Source organism: Euleptes europaea, chromosome 4 (genome assembly GCF_029931775.1).
Source record: "Euleptes europaea isolate rEulEur1 chromosome 4, rEulEur1.hap1, whole genome shotgun sequence".
NCBI lineage: Eukaryota > Metazoa > Chordata > Lepidosauria > Squamata > Sphaerodactylidae > Euleptes > Euleptes europaea.
Window position 1 is genome coordinate 51,284,896 of NC_079315.1, and position 16,604 is coordinate 51,301,499.

At 39.8% G+C, this 16,604-nt stretch overlaps 1 protein-coding gene across 2 annotated transcripts in view; it reads left to right on the plus strand.

Moving 5' to 3' along the window:
• The window catches only part of RORB (RAR related orphan receptor B), a 163,338-nt gene that overhangs the window by 128,738 nt on the left and 17,996 nt on the right, over positions 1-16,604 (plus strand). The gene's annotated exons all lie outside the window — the stretch shown is intronic.

Consider the following 16,604-nt stretch of genomic DNA (forward strand, 5'->3'; position numbering starts at 1 on the left):
AAAGACAGCAAAAAAAAATTGAAGGAAGAAGAGATCATGGTGCAGAGACCTGTGGGATGGACCAACAGTGGAAAATGAGATAACAGAAATGAAGGGACAAAGATGGTGGTGGGGTTATAAGGACAGAACACTGAAAAAGAGAGATTAATTGAAAAATAGAGCTAGACTCCACTTTTCTTGCCTATTGGTAAAGAAACAGAGGGTGTCAAGGGCTCCCAGTCCAGAGGCCCCATGAGATAGTAACCAAAGCACACTTTCGGGGGTCAGGCTTCTCACTCTAAGCTCAGAGACTGAAGAATTGTCTCCAGCCTTATCTAGGTCTTAACCCTGAAAGCTAGCCCTGCAAGGTTTACCATTTGCCTGCCAAGCTTCAGCCAAAATAGTTATACAATAGCTATGCCAGATTTGGCTACGGTACTGATTCAGATCAATGCCCACCACACAAATAAAGATTATAAGATTTATTAAACTAGTACTCTAAAATACAATTTTAAAAGGTGTGCAAGAAAGAATACAAAAACAAGAAAGCTTAGCTAGCCAGAGTTCCTAAATAAGCTTGGCAGACTTTGATGCCTCCAGGCCAGATATTACCTTAGTATTCCATATTGTCAGGTCTCAAGAACAAAGAGCCATTAGTTACCTCCAAGCTGAACTCTAAGCTCAAGACCAACTCTCTCCTTCCTAAATCATATTGAAGACTGCATGTTTTTATTTCCATTGTTCAGCAACAAGGCAGATTTCAGGAGTCAGTCAAGACACTGCCACATAGCTGGTTTGATTCTCTGTAGCTGAACCAATTCACCTCATTAGCAAGTGCTCATCAGGGTTAGTTCTGATGAGGTGATTGAGAACATTCTCAATCAGGTCATCAGAACATCAGATCAATGGGAATATTCTCCCTCCACGACATGGCCTTGGTGCAAGCATAATCCGTTACACCTGCATCTTTGTACCAGCAAGTCTCTGTCTTTCTTATGAGACCTAACTTCCCACAATTCTTTGTTAAGGCCTACCAAGCAGACACAACTTTATACAGATTTTGTTCAAGCAAAGCTAGTTTCTGTACAGAGGGTGCAAAACCTGTGTTGATGTTAGAGACGGGAAAACCCAGGTTAAGAACAGAAAGAAATTGCGGGGAGGATGGCTGAGGAGACCAATGGAGGAAAAAAGGCTCCTGTATAGGGTTGCCTACCTCCAGGTGGTGGCTGGAGATCTCCTGCTATTACCACTGATCTCCAGGCAACAGAGACCAGTTGACCTGGAGAAAATGGTTGCTTTGGAAGGTGGACTCTATGGCATTATACCCCATTAAAGCTCCTCGCCTCCCCAAACCCCACCCTCCTCAGGCTCCACCCCACAAATCTCTAGGTATTTCCCAACCCGAAGTTGGCAACCCTAGGATATATCCATGAGTTTGAATCAGATATTGAGATTCTGGGCCAATCGTGCTTTGGAAGGTGGACTCGATGGCATTATACCCCATTGAAGACCCTCCCCTCCCCAAACCTCACCCTCTTCAGTCTCCCTCAAAATGTAGTATGAAGTTTTTCTACCTGTACCATTTGTGAATAATACAATATTTCTGTTCAAATAACACAGTTTCCCTCCTTACTACAAGATTTCTCTCTCTCTCTCTCTCTCTCTCTCTCTCTCTCTCTCTCTCTCCCCCCCCCCTCATATCAGTAGAAAATTTGTATTTGTAATTGTACACTTAATAAATAAGCCAAGTAGTACAGTTTTATGTGCTATGTTATAAATGATTCATTTAATGTTGTTAAAGTATTTTACTGTTGAACTGTTAAAGCAGTTTAGGTTTGATAAGAAAGTAATTATTGCATATATTTCACTTTTTTCCAAAATTCTAATTCCTCCCATCCTCTGTTTCCCCCACCCCTCCATGGCATTAATATTTCCAGATATTTTACATCTCTTGGTGGTAGGGAGTGTGGTGAACGGGGGGGGGGGAGAGAGAGAGAGAGACAGGACAAACCAGGTGAAAAGAGTTCTGGAGTTACTATGATGCACAGACTTTGTGGTTTGGGACTGAGAGGAAAAGAGACATCAGAAAGAATGAGTTAAAAAGAACACACTGAGCTAAAATTGTAACAGATTATTTTTCTCTGTCATCATAGCCCTCATGAATTAGTGAAAATATCAAACTAGCCGTCAAAGTGACTTGACTTGGGCTTCCCTGTTATAAATGGATCCAGTTCATATGTCAAAACATGGGCCATCTAATAAAGTCACTACCAAGTTGACACATTATGGCCCTTGGCACTGTTCCTAATGGAGGCTTGATCAATTTACACAAGTGCCGAAGCCTTTCAAATATCATCCTTTCTGTTTAAAGCAGTGGTTGAATGTTCATGGGGGAGGTCATCTACCTATGTGAAGCTAAAGGGTTGTTGTTTTTCTTTTTCCTGTTTTACAGTGCTTTATTTTGAGTGCAAAATAATTTGGGGAGGAGGTTTATTTTCATTTGAAAATATTTCTAGGAAGCAGCCATGCTCCAGTATGGCACATTAGGGATGCCAGCCTCCAGGTGGGAATCCCCCAGAATTACAGCTCCTCTCCAGACCACAGAGATCAATTCCCTGAAGAAAATGGATGCTTTGGAGGGTGGGCTCTGTGGCATTGTACCCCACTGAGGTTCCTGTCCAGGTATCCCAACCATGCATGGACAACACCTGTCACTGAGAGGAATTCTCTTATATCTACCATGTAAAATGGCTGATGGAAAAATATTTCTAGAAAGCAGCCAGGATAATTAGCCATGCTCCAGTATGGCACATTAGGGATGCCAACCTCCAGGTGGGAATCCCCCAGAATTACAGCTCCTCTCCAGACCACAGAGATCAATTCCCTGAAGAAAATGGATGCTTTGGAGGGTGGGCTTTGTGGCATTGTACCCCACTGAGGTTCCTGTCCTTCCCAGGCTCCATCCCCAAATCTCCGGAGGTTTCCCAACCTGGATCTGGCAACTTTGCCCCCACACATACACACTGGTGGCCAGGGGGAACCTGGCAACCCTAGCCACTACTGTAATAAGAACATATATGCAAAAAGTGTAAAGCAAATCCAGGGGAACCAGCCTCCATCAGCTTAGGCTTTCATGGGAGGAATATATGGGTCTGCAGCATTATTTATATTTTATTCGTCATCATCATCACCTTTATTAGGCATTTACCACACCATAGTTATAAAACAAGATTACAAAAACCAAATAGTCTTTAAAAGCATTAAAATAACATTGTTAATAACTTTATCTAGGGGCGTGTACAAGCAGTTCAAGTATCCTTGATACAGTTAGCAGGTGTCTGGCTATTTGTTGAGTGTCAAAAGAATTTCTGTCTGATAACAGATACACCACCAACTGCTGGTCTGAGAAACTCTGAGCACTCAACAACAAAGGTCTGATATAAATGTTCCTTGGCCTCAAGTAAAACTTATAATGTCGTAACATATGAATTAAGTGTCCAGGTATCCCAACCATGCATGGACAACACCTGTCACTGAGAGGAATTCTCTTATATCTACCATGTAAAATGGCTGATGGAAGAATATTAAACCTGGCAAGCATAAATGCTTTATTTGGGTGTTTTTAACCTGCCTTTCTCAGCACAATGCAGGCTCAAAGGGGTTACAATGTAAAAAAAAAAAAAGATCAAATTCCGCTAGTTACCAAACAAAAAAGGTTGGGCAAAAAAAAAAATCCAGTAAATTTCAGGTTTGGGTTTATTGGGCCTGAATATTTTGGTAAATCCAAAATAAGCCAAATACCCATACCAGTAAATTCCAATAGTCAGCTTTATTTCCAGGTTTACTGGAAAATTTGGGTCCATTATAGTCTATGGGGATTTTTTTGAAGCTCCTGTAAGGCATTTTTGGAGTTAGAGCCCCCAAATCTGCAGTGTGGCTGCAAGGGACTCTTCTTAGACAGTAACCAAAGTTTGGTGAACTTTGGGACAGGGGGTCCAATTTTATGGGTGCCAAAGGGGGTCGCCCCCATCCTGCAGGCATTTGCAAGCTGAGCTGTCCATCGGTTTTTAGGTTCAAAAGTTCAGCATTGCCAAGGACTGGCAGAAAGAGCCAATTCCAGGCTGGCACCTCGAAGTCTGGGACCTGCCTTCATTTCTGGGTTGCTTTGCATGATGTCCATGCAAATGAGCTTCCAAACAGAGGGAAAAGGCTTAAATGCAAGAGAAATAAGGCACAAAAAAAAATTTCTTTTGGTTGCAAATGACATCCTGTGAGCAGTCTTTTATTGTGGTCATGAAAAATCTGATTCCAAGAGATGGCCACGGTGCAGGGAAACGATGTTGGAGCCAACCATGAGGGAGTCTTCTTCAGAAGGGCCATGAGCAGCTCACGGAAACTAACATTCTCCAGACCAGGTGAGCCCCATCTTTTAACGTGCAGATCAGGTCATCTCACTGCTGTCAGTTGGTCAAACCAAGTTGGCTCCAATTACATGACCCCTACCTCAAAGGGGCCCCAACTATGGGGCCCTAACAAAACAAATAAAAAAAAGAAAGAAAAAGGGGAGAAAGCACAGAGCTGTGCCTCTGAGCAAAGGCAAATAGCTTAACCCTATTCGGTTTTTTCGGAAATCGTCTATTTGGCTTCAGCTTTATCCCCAAGTTTTGGTATCTGGTAAACCTGAATCTTGAATATTACCAAAACGGCTAATTTCAGGTTTATTTTCAGTTAAGGTTTATCGATATGCACAATCCTACTAGCAAATCTATCTTTGATCAAGAGACTAATCCACAGGGTGGAGTAGGGGCAGAGCAGATGGTAATAGATTTGGCTTGGATAGTCTCTCCCATTATATATCACACATATACTTCTCAGGACAGAAAAATAAATAGTGTTTTATGAATAGTTTTAAACAGGTTAATTTATATATTATTACTTGTATTTTCTATCTAATATATCTTTATTTGATGGCTTTTGTTCAATATCAATAGCAGCAGCATATATTTGATGTTATTTAGACCCATCTTTGGTTTTAAATATTCCAGTTAATTCTTGGCTATATCTAGAAAAAGTTTTCTTTTATCAGGGCTTGACTAGATAGTTTATTGAGATACAGTCACATTGCCTTCATAACCAGAAAGAAGATCCTTGGAATGGTATACCTACATAACGTTCCCCATATGAGCAAGTCTCTGCTCATATGAGCAGACTCTTGAGTCCAGGGGTCTTTTAGTCTGTGTACACAAAGACCCAGCTTAGGTTTAATATAACAACCAAAGCTATATTTATTAATTTACCAAAAGGTACAGAACAGAGGTGGGGAAACCTAGACAATTCAAGATGCAAAGCCAGATTCAAAAATAATTCTAAATATGGAAACCTTAAAAAGACAATTTTAAGCAGTATAAGAGTAGAGAGACTACCTTCTTTCAGGAATCCAGAGATATTTTGAAATGCAAATAGCATAATACTTTATTTAACAATCCAGTGAACCAGTGGTCTTGGACAGAACCATTCTTACAAATACCACTCTGTATTTCATTTCCTTCATAGAAGCCACTGCTGCCAAAATTTTACCCACAGCCAAAGTAATACCAGGATTAGAATCAATGAGCAGGAAAGGCATAGAAACAAGGGAAACCTTGGAGACTATCACCAGCTGTATCCACAGATCTCTCAAAGGGGAAGTCAACACACAATCAAAGAAGATACGGGATAAAGTTTCAGCTGCCCAAGATCCACCTAATCTATCTGACTAGGGTACTCCCCAGAATCTACCCACCAAAACAGCAGAGGAGAAAGCATTCAGCCTTGCCAAAAGTAAAGAGCTCTGATATTTTGAGACAACCCATTGATAAAGATAAGATGAAATGGTAAGAGGGGCACAATACCAAAAAACAGTATATAGCATAGTTTACGAGCCCTACCAAGAGCCAACTGACAGTCTAGTGCCCCCAGTGCTCTGTTTAATAATAGTCTAACAGCCTGTGGGCCAACAGACAGGAAGAACCAAGAGGCAGCCTTAAAAAAGAAAGTTTGGGTTAAAGATTGGACCACCAATGCATAACAAAGACCTGACCATAAGAGGGAATCAGGAAATTATTAATAGCTTCAGAAAACAAAACCTTCCAATAATGGTTTTTAATTAATATAACCAAACATAGAAAAACGTAATAAATGCTCTAGTTTTCATGTGTGATAAGAAAATTATAACAATAACAGTACAATTTAGCATTTCTCTTGCAGTCCAGAACATTTAAAGTGTTTCATATACATTATCATTACAATCACATGGACTCTGTAGGAAAAGTCAATTATCACCCCCACATTGCACGGGTCTAAGGCTGAGATAGTGCCTTGTCTGGTCACCTGATGAGTGTGTGATTAGAACTGAGGACTTCCGATGTCATAACTCACAGTCTTGGCAACTACCTTTCACAACATTTGGAGAACCTACATAGTATAGCAGTTCAGAGTGTCAGACTAGGATTTAGAATACCTTTTGTTCAAATCCCCACTGTGTCACACTACGACACAGAAACTTGCTGGTTGACCTTGGGCCAATCACACACTCTCAGCCTAACTTACCCCACAGGGTTATTGTGAGGATAACATGGAGAGGAGGAGATAGATGTAAGCCACTTTGGGTTCCTATTGGTGAGAAAGGCAGGGTATAATGCAACTAAATAAATAGACACTATACGCAGGTTCTATATGATGCTTGCCATCAGATAAGATCTAATAGTGATAAACAGCTCCCTGCCTAGATAGCATGCCCTCCATTTTAGACAGGCAAAAAAGGGATGATTGCAGTCTCATCCTGTGTTACCCAATAACTAAAATATCCTACAACACTGACTGTCACAAAAGACTACCAAACAAATTTGAACAAATCAGATCTGAAAGTAAAATACCAAAGGCAACAATTGAATATTACAGATTTTTAAAAACCCAGTAGATGTGAAAACCAAAGAAAAAGACCTGCATGGGTCAGAAATGTTCCTACCTAAAGGCAGAAAATACTACACTATTAAGTATAGTAGATTCCTTCTTGCTGTGATTTTGTGGCTTGCATGTTTAAGAACGTAATAATAAAAAAGTTCTTTTCTCAGTGAGCTATCAGATAAAATATCCAGTATGTTCATTAAAGGTCAAAAGAAGCAATAGAAGCTGAACAAAATCTCTGGACACAGAACTCAACTGGCAAGCAAATAAATCATTAAATCTGATAAATGCTAATATTACAAGTATCAAGGAAATGAAAGCACGAAAGCTGGAACTCTACCAACATTTTGCACAATGAGTTCTCTGAATGACAAAAAGAAAGTTGTTCAAAGTTAGATTAGACAGAGATGAGTGGTTAAAAAGCCAAATGGGAATCATGTTGTTGGCTATAATTATATGATGGATATTGGTGAACCACAGTAAGAATGGGGAATGGGCCCTTCGTCCATACAGTCATGTGATGTAGCAAAGTGATGTAAAATTGTGTTGATATTGTTTGAGTTTCTTCCCTTGCAATTTCATTTCAAACATTTGTTTAAAAGATTGTCAATTCTGGGTTGGAAAATTCCTTGAGATTTTTTTTTTTGGGGGGGGGAGCCTGGGGAGAGTAGGGTTTGGGCAGGGGAGAATCCTCAGGGGGTATAATGTCATACAGTCCACCCTGCAAAGTAGCCATTTCCTCCAGGGAAACTGATCTCTGTGGTCTGGCGATCAGTTGTAATTCCAGGAGATCTCCTGACACCAACAAGAGGTCTTCCCATCTAGTTTATCTAAGTGACAAGGGAAACTCAGGCAGACTTAAAAAAATTCAAGTTTTGTTGCTAATTCCCTTAGCAGAATGGAAAATTAAATTCAGAATCGTCACATTTGTTTCTCAGTCACTATCAAATCTTCCCAAGCTGAAATAGGATGCCAAAACCCAGAAACATCGGAGGAAATCATGACAACATGATGGGTAACCAACTCGTTATGTCCCTAAAGGATGGCCTTCTGTTCCTAATTCTATGTTTGGTAACACATGCATTTAATGAAGCTTGAAGCTAGCTCATATTACGTGCTAACCCCACTATTATATTTCTTACTTATGTTTTTTTAAGCATGTAAGGAAATGGCCAGAAAATGTATGTCCCAGCATTAATGCAAGAGTCAAATGCAAGTAGCAAACAACATGTCTTGCAAATGTCTTAGACCTTATCTATATTTTACATGAATAATATTTTACAAAGATTAGAGTTGCCATTCTCCAGGGGGGTCTGAAGATCTTCTGGAATTACAATTAGTCTCCAGATTACAGAGATCACTACCCCTGGAGAAAATGGATGCTGTGGTGGATGGGATCTATGGACTCTGTGGTGGATGGACCAACGGGTTGAAATTAAATCAAAACAGTTTCCGACTAGACATTAGGAAGAATTTTCTAACAGTCAGAGCAGTTCCTCAGTGGAACAGGCTCCTCGGGAGGTGGTAAGCTCTCCTTCCATGGAGGTTTTTAAGAAGAGGTTAGATGGCCATCTGTCAGCAATGCTGATTATGACCTTAGGCAGATGATGAAAGGGAGGGCATCTTGGGCATCTTCTGGTCACTGGGGGTGTGTGGGGGAGGTAGTTGTGAATTTCCTGCATTGTGCAGGGGGTTGGAGTAGATGACCCCGGTATCCCTTCCAACTTTATAATTCTATGATTCTATGGCATTATAGCCTGCTGAGGTTTCTCTCTCCTGCCTAGGGTTGAAAACTTCCAGGTGGTGGCTGGAGATCACCCGCTATTGCAACTGATCTCCAGGCACCAGAAACCAGTTCACCTGGAAAAAATGGTTGCTTTGGAAGATGGACTGTATGACATTATACCCCATTGAAGCCCCTCCCCCTCCCCAAACCCCATCCTCTTTAGGCTCCACCCAAAAAATCTCCAGTATTTCCCAACCTGCAGCTGGCAACCCTACTCTGCTTTCCCCAGGTTCTACTTACAAATCTCCAGGAATTTCCTAACCCAGAGTTGGCAACATACAGTATAGGAACATTTTCCCATAGCTTTCCATATATGCGTTCAAAAAGCAAGGAGAAAAACATGACATAAAGTGGCTCTTATTCAGAAGTCGCCCGATGTAAATGGACAACTGTAAATGCAGAGCAGAATATTGGCCCACTTTGCTTGCCATACTATTGGATTTCAGCTTCTTTACAAGAGCAGTTCATTTTGGCTCTTGCTAGCAGCCAGTGCAAGGTTTCCTGCTGATGTTCCTTTTGTAGTTATAATAGTAGGTTCTATACTCTTTGTGTGGCTTCCTCTTTCTGTTACATAACAAGAGGTGACTTCACTGTATATTTTATTTTGTGCTCTTTTGATAAAATGAGTGTACTGCATTTTGTTTCTCTCAAGGAAGAGGCATATGCTACCTGGGCTACATGTTACTTATCATAATTTACAAGTATTATTTTTTTACTGCAATCATTTTTATTTATTAAAAACCTGTTATTTGTATATAAATTGTTTCTTTTAGTTCACAGCCATTTTCACAGATATGTTTGCTTGTATAGCTTCTCCAAAAATGTTTACCAGTTTTTAGATGAGCATTCAGAAACTTGCCTTCGTCACCTATAGACAAGCAGTATTGTTGAAATGGTGCTTGCATTAGAAATGAGGGAAGTGAGTTTCTTTAAAGAAATTATACAAAAACTTCCAAACACCACTGAGCAAAGTGTTGGAGTCACTACATTAATTCAAACTGGATCCCTAAGAGAGCTCAAGTTAGGGTATAAGCTGAAATGAGCTTTTAGCTACTCATCTATATCCTAAGGGTAAGTGGTAAATTAAAATTCATTATTCATTTTAATTGAGGATGATTATCAGTATTTTAGGAGACACACTTCAAAGTTCTGTGGTTCTCTGTGCATAAGAAGTGGATGCTTAGAAGGCGAGGCTCTCTCAAGGGAAAAAAGGAACAAACGAAAGAAGAAAGGTGCTTAAGAGATGTTCTGAACACACAATGAACAGTTTAAATTTGGTTGGGATAATAGCCCTGGATCAAAAGATATGAAGGCTCTATGGTGAAGCATATGCTAGGGCCAGTTCTTCTCTGCCTTCTATGCCCCACTTGGTTTCATGGCCCCCAGATTAGTTGATCAGCAAACAAGATTGTTTGTCAGGTTCAGATTTGCTATTGAATTATGTTAATTGGAATTTGATTGTACGTTTAGCTTTATGAAATACTGAAGATCTAATGAAAATAGATTAGTGCTCAGTTTCCTCACATTTATGCATTAAAATACCAAACTACAGTTCCCAATATCCTTTGTCCTGCTTTTTTTCTTAATTTTACCAAGAGAACTAAAGGCTGCTTTCTGTTGAGTACTCACCTTCAATCTACCAATCCTATCCTCCTCTACCTTTTCTCAATAGATTTCATGTTTTGTCGGTTTTGATACTACTCCCCACAAAAACTGTAGTTCGTTTCCACATTCTGCCATTTAATTGCCATATTTCCTTTCCTATATCCCTTAGAAGCTCCTTGATCCATTGATCTTGAGCAGTGTAATTTGCCATATTTCAAGACTTCCAATTTTAAAACAGAAATGTTGATGCTGAAAATTGGCCACATGGTTTGAAAAAACAGAAAAGAGAGAAATAGTTTGGAAAAATCAGGGCTGCTTTGAAGATGTTATCTGTCAAACAGTGAACCCCTTATGTGCAGCTTTTCTATTCTTTGTTGCAGCAAATGTTAAAGGAACCAGGACAGGGAATGAGACAGAGGCACCCTCAAATAATTACCCTAGACTAGGGAACTAGATACTACTCATGAGACAATGGTCGAAGCAACCATGGGTCAAATGTACTGCTTGTACAGTATAGTCAGTCTAAGTTCAAACTGTACATTACCCGTTACTGTACCATAAATAGTCCAAGCAGCCTAGAAAGGGCAGCTGAAAAGAGTAAATTTAACCCTTTGCCCTCTGGTTGTTTGCAAACTCAAATCAACCTTCCCAACATATTATGGTGGGAAGGATAAGGAGTCTCCATGTCTTTCCCAAAAGTGAAAATGCCACTTGGGAAAAGTGGTTTTTTGACCTCAAAAATGAGCAGAGGGAAAAACAGCCTCCCTCCATTTCCTTTCACAATCCTTGGTTGATTTTAACTTTAAAACACACACATGGGCAGAGGGGGGGGCGAAATGGAAATTCCACACAACTAATAGTTGGAGTACAAATCTGTGCACACTTGTGCTTCTGCTCAGTTCTGAATTATGCTCCAACTTCAAGGTTTTAGGGAACTGCAGCTTGGGAGTGTTTTACACTAATGTAGAAAAGTAAGTCAGTTAATTCTGAGGCACTTAAGAGGCAGCCTATCTTTGGCAAAATCCTTCACACTTTCCATGAATTATAGATCTTGAAAGAGGTGAAAAGTATGAGTAAAGTAAAGTATGGCCCTTTACTAAGTCAATAAGGGACAGCAGAGAGCTTTGAGAACTGCAAATAAAACACAGGATGTAGACTGTATACTCTTTATGCTTCTCTACTGCAATCAATTTTTTTATAAGAGCTTAGGGTCTCTAACTGTGATCTTCAATTTCCATAAATGTCCAAGGTGCCCCAGGTATTGTGTTTAAATCTCCAGCAAAAATCACATCTTAGTTGTAAATAACCTTTGAAGACACACACATCCTGAAAAGTCTGCTGTAGTCTAAAAATAAGGAACCATGGTGTTAGGAAGAAAAGCTACTGAAATCAGAAATAGAAAAGGTCAGTTACTATTTTGAAACTCAGCGCTATAGAACTCTGGTTCTTCAACATCAGAGCTGTAAACCACACATTGTCACTTTCCACAGCAGTTCATTTTTCATCATAAATTAGGCCAGCCTTACAAAAATATATCATGGATCCCTTTTTTGAAATTTAATAAATCACAGTGTAGTTTGAAACACACAACCTTTTCCTGATGGCTTTGGCTACATTTGTTATATTATGGGATCCCTGTGGAAATGGGGACAACTTTTCAGTCATCTACAAATCTTTCCCATGACACTAATTATAACAAAGGAGTTATACCCATATCAACCTGCAGTTCCAGCAACATCTCTAGTTAGTTTGGGGGCTGCTCTATATGTTGCTGATGTTATGTGTAGAACTACTGAAATACTTTCTATATGGCTTATTCTCACTGCTGTCATAACATGTGCATGTGTTCATTATATTGTGTAGATATTCCCATTGCAAAGCCACACACTCTAAGTGGCAGCTGGCACTAATATTCAGAAACACATGGTAGCCACTGTACACATTTGTGCAGTAGCTGAGGCTAATAATGCAAATGTTGGATGAGATTTTCCATTAGAGTCCATTAGATTGAGCCCCAGAAACAACCTGTTTCATTTCCTCCCCTCCCCCCAAAAAAGGAAATTCAGGTAAAGATTGAAATATATGTAATACTTTCCTAGTTAACCTAAGCATGTTTTATTGATTTAACAACGTATAATCCATTTATAATTTAGCATATAAAATTATACTATTTAGCGTATAAAATTATACTATTTGGCATATTTATGGAATTTAAAAGTATAAATGTCTTAGTTTTATTTAAGAAAAACTGCAAATATCTCAAATAATTGAAAGCGAGGGAGACAGATTTGCAAACTGTTGAACTCTATGTTACCTTAGCCCATGTATACTCATTTTGCCATCTGAGAGATAGGAAAAAATAAAAACAAAGGTCAGAAAACTATTTTATAGTAAACTAAAGAAACTGTATTATTTTGACAGAAATACTCATACAGTCACAATATATGGGTTTACCAGCATAATCAAGAGCCCTGTGGCACAGAGTGGTAAGCTGCAGTACTGCAAGCAAAAGCTCTGCTCACAACCTAAGTTTGATCCCGATGGAAGTTGGTTTCAGGTAGCCGGCTCAAGTCTGACTCAGCCTTCCATCCTTCTGAGGTTGGTAAAATGAGCACCCAGCTTGCTGGGAGTAAAGTGTAGATGACTGGGGAAGGCAATGGCAAACCACACGGTATACCTAGTCTGCCTAGTAAACATCAGAATGTGACTTCACCCCATGGATCAATAATGACCCAGTGCTTGCACAGGGGACTACCTTTAACTTTTTACCTACCAGCATAATTAGATATCAAGTTAAACTTTATAATATTGAAAACACTGAATTATTTAACAATGACTCATCATTAAACACATTAAACAAATAGATCTAGATCAAATCAGAGTTCTAAATCAAATCAAGCCTGAATTCTCCCTAGAAGCTATAAACTGAGGCTATTGTACGATGGTAACATCATGAGAAGACAAGACTCATTGCAAAAGACAAGACTCATTGCTAAGAAAAGGTGAAGGCAGTAGGAAAAGAGGAAGACCTAACTTGAGATATATTGACTCAATAAAGGGAGCCATGGTCTTCAGTTTGCAAGCTCTGAGCACAGCTGTCAGTGATAGGACGTTTTAGAGATCATTAGTTCATAGGGTCTGCAGTAGAAGGCAATGGCAAACCACCTGTGTTAGTCTCTTGCCTTGAAAACCCTACGGGGTGGCCATAAGTTGGCTGCGACTTGATGGCACTTCACACACACAGTTTATAGGGTCACCATAAGTTGGAAATGACTTGGTGGCACATAAGTTTCCAAAATGAGTCACATTTAAAAAAACAAACATGTTATTTGAAACCATATATACACATTATACCTAGGAATTATTATCTAATGCTCTAAATTTACATACTTCAAATTCTGAGTAAAATATTGCCTTAAAAATAGTTCACTCATTCCAAAAGAAAATAAAAAATGAGTTGTTTTTTAGTGCTTCCCAAAATTTTACATGTTTTTTTTCCTACTGGAACGATGGGGAAAGTTCTCCGGTGTTTTTATAATATACATTCTGAATGCAAAGCAACCTTGCTTTGAGACGCTTTCCACTCAATCCAAAAGGAAAACAGTTCACAAGAGCTTTTTATTTTATTTTTAGGAATCCCCAACATTTCTAATTTTTTACTGTCAATTTTTTTTAAGGACTCCAGAAAAAAGGGGGAAAACTGGTGGGGGATTTCCATTTAATTTTTCTGGGTTGGCCCTTAGGCCTTCACACCTCTAGCCATGAAGATTGCTAGGTGACGTTGGGCCAGTCACTCTCTAACCCACCTCACACGATTGTTATGAAGATAAAATGGAGGAGGGAAAATGATGCGTAATGCCCTATGCTTCTTGGGGGAATGACAGGGTAAAAATTAATAACTGCAGCATGACACCTAATGCTTGGGGGACGAAAACTGTTAACACAAGAATTCACGCAGGGCTGAGTTCTAAAAAAGTGAATAAGGAACAAACTGTCAAATGCCTCAACAATGAATAGCCTCCTCTTTTGAAAACATGCATCCCATTTTTCTGCCTCAAGAAGCCACATAGGTCATGCTTGATATTAACAGTGATCCATGGCAGGCAACTGGTGATAAAAGGCAAAATGAAAGAGCCAAAATGAAGGAGCTGAGGCGGATGAAAATTGGGAAGATCAAAGGTGGGAAATGAGAACAGAGTTTAATTATGACACTGATATGGACTGTACTGGACAGACTTTATGTTCTCATTGAAGAAGAGCAGGTGAAACCAAATAACTGGTTGGGAGGAAAGAGTTTTGAATACCTCAGAAAGATAGAAGGGAAGGGAATAATTTGATAGTGAAGATCTATCCAACCAATGTGGACAACAGAATTGGAGCCTCCTTGCTGTAGTCTCATAGACAGGACTTCTAACAAGTTGTTAACAAGCTGCTTCATGACCGGTATGGTCCAAGGCCAATGGAGCAATATGTGTGTGAGTGGTGGGAGGACGTACAGTGAATCATAATTATCAGGCCATTGAGATAATGGCAATTTTACTGGATGAGGAAAAGGCTGTGTAAGCTGCAGTGGTCCTTGTGTGCCCTGGGAAAAAAGCAATTCTGTACCCCTTTTACTCACCCACCCCTTCAAATGGCTTGTGCTCTGTTGTCGGCTTTGAAGAAGCCCACATCAACTCTACTGTTCATCTGCAGCTTTTATCAAAAGGCTTTTTAGAAACCTTTCAGCCCACTGTCTTCCTCTCTCCCTTTCATCACTGCCAACTCCAACAGAAAGAAAGCCACCCCCAATGTTTCTTCAGTGGTAATCAACCAACAGAATGAGCTGTCAGACTCCAGTCCCCTGAGTCCAAGCACAGCCTTTCTATTGTACACTCTAGCTCCACTGGCCTGTGGCACAAGAATCTCAAGTCTGCCTTTACACCCGTCTGGGGTTCAAATGGCAGCATAATAGGGTGGGGGATGGAAAGATGGCATCAAATTCTAACTATTGTTGTCTTTATATTTATGTTTATAGAATGTACATGTCCATCATTTGAATGCACATAGGGTCTATGCATGACAAAGCATAGCTTTGACCTACTAACACAATCACACTTCTTCTGTCCCCCTCCCATAGTTGTTCAGTCTAAATCAGGTTACAAATGAGCAATTTAAATAATCAGCAACAACTATCATACTTACTCAGAAGGAATCATACTTGGGCTTAGATGGAAATATTAACACTTACTGGGTGTTTTTCATATGTCTCATAATTTGCATGGATTGTGCGATTTTTAAAAATTAAATCCAGATGAAAAGCACTTTGCCAGTACCTCATCAAACAGAAGGTGGCAATTTTATCAGCTCACCATGCACATTGAGCAATTTTGGACACACTACCAGGAACCTTTACTTTTGTAATGTTTGTGGTAGAACAATGAACACTGTGTAATTCATATTTTGAGACATTGTTCATCACAAATAGCTCACTGTATGGTATTCTGTGGGTCACTTATTTGTTAGTGCTTTTGTTGCACAACAGAATTTCCATGTCCATCGCTGCTAAGTTACTGCAGGTTTATTTCAGTTTTGCAGAACTGACATTCTATACATGTTCACTGCTTTGAGGCAAAAGTTAGTTGCTGCATCATCATCTCATGAACACAGGAGTGATGATCTAGGCTCATGGAAGAAGGAGTAGTAGTAGTTTGTTTTTATATGCTGACTTTCTCTACCACTTAAGGAAGAATCAAACCAGCTCACAAGCACCTTCCCTTCCCCTCCACACAACAGACATTTTGTGAGGTAGGTGGAGCTGAGAGAGCTCTAAGAGAGGTGTGACTAGCCCAAGGTCACCCAGCTGGCTTCATGTGCAGGAGTGGGGAAACCAACCCAGTTCACCAGATTAGCTTCCACCACTCATGTGGAGGAGCAGGGAATCAAACCTGGTTCTCCACATAAGAGTCCACCGCTCCAAACCACCGCTCTTAACCACTACACCACGCTGGACAAATTTGCAACCAGATGTATAATGAAAGATACATGTTGATTGCACCATATAGTTATCCTAGAGACTTCTATAGATGACAACCCAGTGTGCGGCTGCTGTAAAAAAGGCAAATTCTATGCTGGCCATAATTAGATGAGGAATAGAAAATAAAACTGCTGATATCATACTGCCCTTGTACTAATCTATGGTGAGACCACACTTGGAATACTGTGTACAGTTCTGGTCACCACACCTAAAAAAGGATATTACAGAGCTTGAGAAGGTGCAGAAAAGAGCAACCAAAATGATTAGGGGACT